Here is a 3238-nt window from a genome sequence, read left to right as displayed (position 1 = left end):
TTTTATGCGTGGGGAACTGAAGCCCTGTGCTGGGAAGACGTTCGGTGGAGGGGAAGCCGGGAGTTAGAGCCGCGATGCCGGGGCCGGGGTGGTTCCTCTCCCACTCGCCAGGCTGACCCAGGCAGGACGGAGGAGGTGGGGCGAGCGGAGAGGAGGGAGAGCAGGAGCAGGAGAGAAGGCAGCGGGAGAGCCCTGAGGAGAGCTGCTGGCCCCAGCAGGGAGGAGACTGCCCCGCCTGCCCACCTCCTCCTGCTGCGGAAGAGCTTGGGCCTCCCTCTTCACCCCTCTGCCAGGTTTGGAGCCAGCCCAAGTCACTGCCTCTGTGATGCTGGGAAAGACCTGGCTTTCCCGTAGCCACAGCCCTGAGTTCCGATGCTGCCTCTGCGCCTCCCAGGGAGCCCTGGGAGATGAGGAGCCGTGGGAGAGGATTCGGGGTCCCTGTGCTGAGCAGTGAGGTGGCGGGGTGGGCCTGCTCCCCTGGGATCTGCTGGCTTCCCCCTGGACGGTGCTGTAGGGAGGGCGGATGTAAAGAAGACATTTAGACATTTAAAGGCCTCCCTGCCTGGGTGCTGTCAGGCTCGGCTCTCTGGACCAGGAGGGTGACTGGGGAAATGGAAGTGGATGACTTGCTAAAATGTTTTCCTTCCCTTGGCCCTCCTGGGGCTTTAATGAGGGGCATGCATCACTTGGCCCCTCACCCCAGCAGACGATAAAGGGCAACTGCTCCCCTCCTGCAGGCCCAGAACAGCCCTGCGCTGCACGCCTTGTAAATTGTTATGGCTCAATGAAGAGCTCGTCCTTAAATGTCACTCACGGGGGAATTAAGGTGCAGAAGGCAGGAGACCAGCTGCGGGCACCTGCACCGGCTGGAGGAAAGTGGGACTGGCAGGGGTGGCACCCGCAGGACCGGGCGAGGTCAAGATCTTCTGGAAGGGCAGTGGGCACAGCGCCCGGGGTTCCTCCAAAGAGCCCCCACCCCCTCTGGCGATTACTGCCTCGAGTAAGTCTCTCTGCTCCTGGGGACAGCGGGAGGGACAGACACACTGAGGCTAAGAACACAGACCACTCTGGGGCCCTCAGGCTCTCCGTTGCCCTCGGCCTCTCTCCCCTCTTCCTCTCTCACCCTCTGCATGGGTAGGTGCACCCCAAGGGCAAAGCAAGGGGGGATTTAATGAGTGTGACCCAGGCCGGAGGCCCGAGCCTGCAGCCTGCAGCCTGCAGCACAGCTGGGTGGGGCGAGGTCTTGCTTCCTCACTAACTGCCGAGAGGTCAGTTTCCCAGTCACCCCATCCTCCCCAGGGCTCCCCTAGACCTGCAGGCCCTGGCTGGGAGAGGAAGCGATAGGGTACCTCCGGCTTGAGCCTGCCACCTCCCTCCCCCCGAAACCTTCCTCCACCGTGCGGTCAGTCTCACGCCCGCCTGTAAGAGGGTGTGCACCACACCCACCTCTGACAGGTTATTTCCACGCAAACCCAAGGGTACCCGGGAGCCCTCCTCCTCGGTGCCTTCCCACCTCTCTTTACACTCCCCGGTGCTTCCTCAACAGCCCAGTTTCGTGTCGCCTTCCTGAATTTGAGATGAAACAGAATCACACGCGCGTGTGCTCTCCTGTCTGGCTTCTCCCAGCCGACCTGGCGGCGCTGGCGTGATTCATCCGTGCGGTTGGCATAGTCACAGCCCATCCGTTCTCGGTATGCTGGAGAGCGTGTCACTGTGTGCCTGCTGCAGCCCCATCACGGTGCCCCCCAAAAACCCAAGTGATGGGCTGCAGCAGCTTCGCACTTCTGGTCACCTTTCTGCACAGAAAGGCCGAGGCTGCTCCCCGCTGCCGGGAAGTTCCACCTGGGTCTAACCTCCATCCCTCACGTTGTGGGTTGCTGTTTCTGCCGAAGTCTGAGGAGAGGGACACGGTAGCAATGAGGCAGGCGTTTGCAAGGTAGGAAGCTGATCGAGTGAGATGGGTTCCCTCACCCCATGCTTGCTCACCCCTGCAGCCCCGTAACCACAGCTAAAGTCACCCCCATTTCATGGACTCAGCGACTGAGAAGTTGAGGAGCTTGTCCAAGGGAAGGTTGCCAGATAAAATACAGAATGAGCAGTTCAATTTGAATTTCAGATACGCAAGGAAGTTTTATAAGTATGAATATATCGCAAATGTTGCTTATTAAATTCAAGCAGGCATCCGGGATTTTTGATTCCCTGTACACCTGGCAACCCCAGTCCAAGGTCACAGCGCGAGTGACAGCAGTGTCAGGATGGGGACCTCAGTCCCCCACTGCAGTCCTGTGCCACGGGCCCCTGTCCTCCTGTGTGACAGGACCTGACGGCGAGGGAGTAAAAGCAGATGGGTTCGAGACTGTTTAGCAAATCAAACCAGCAAGACTAGAAACAAATTCGATACGGAAACCGAAGGAGAGGGAAGGATTTCAGAGAGCAGTTCAAGTCCTGGCTCCTGAGATGATTCAGAGAAGGGTCCCTCTGCCAGGGAGCCAGTCCAGGTCACCCGGGGCCCACAGCCGACCCCTCATTTCCTGTTGGTTCAGCCCAGCCCTGCCCCGCCCAGCCCAGGAACCTCAGCCCCTCCGTCTCTGCCCCAATTTATAGCCTCAAAACCCATAAACAGCTTTGTGCAAGGCCTGGGGCTCCCAGGTTGGGCCCTGGACCTCCCACATTCCGTGGGATGCAGCACCCCAACTATAAAAATCACAAAAATAAATGAGATGGTATTGGAGGCTACAAACATGGATGCATGCTTTTATTTTGTAGAGAATCACACATTTAATAACTTCTTGGAGGGAAAGCCTCTCCGGCAGCCAGGGAAGGCAAAGCTAATAATAGCATTTTGCACTGAGGCTCCAGCTCGGAGGAAAGCATCTCCTTTCTGTTCCCAAGAACTTGAAAGCTGCCGCGAACACACGCACCTCCTTCCTCAAGGGGCAGAGGGAATTGTGGGGAAATGCTGTGGGTTTTCGCTTTCAACTTGCTGTTTTGATCATCCTAAGCCCTCAGGATTAGCGCCCCTCCAACCCCAAGACTGGGATGGAAAGAGAGCATGGATGTGGGGGACAACTGTACCCCTTCCTGCTACCCTCTCCCCCAAAGGGCTGGCCCAGCGTGAGCCTGCCTGGGCCTGGCAGGGCTGGACCCAGCCCACCTGGTCACCAGTGATGAGCAGGAATTAAGGGGCTGGTCACTGGCCCCCAGGTGGCCCAGCCTTGACCAGGCTGAGGCTCACTGC

At 58.7% G+C, this 3238-nt stretch overlaps 1 long non-coding RNA gene across 1 annotated transcript; it reads left to right on the top strand.

Moving 5' to 3' along the window:
- On the top strand, positions 1 to 2728 carry LOC134473832 (uncharacterized). Its single transcript, XR_010044295.1, has 5 exons — positions 1 to 293; positions 738 to 1000; positions 1547 to 1691; positions 1805 to 1936; positions 2318 to 2728. It is a non-coding gene; the product is annotated as an uncharacterized LOC134473832 (long non-coding RNA).
- The last annotated feature ends 510 nt before the right edge of the window (positions 2729 to 3238 follow it).

Source organism: Cavia porcellus, unplaced genomic scaffold (genome assembly GCF_034190915.1).
Source record: "Cavia porcellus strain 051 isolate PalLab524CR breed Dunkin Hartley unplaced genomic scaffold, mCavPor4.1 scaffold_28, whole genome shotgun sequence".
In the NCBI taxonomy this organism is placed as follows: Eukaryota; Metazoa; Chordata; class Mammalia; order Rodentia; family Caviidae; genus Cavia; species Cavia porcellus.
This window is presented reverse-complemented; position numbering and strand designations above follow the sequence as displayed.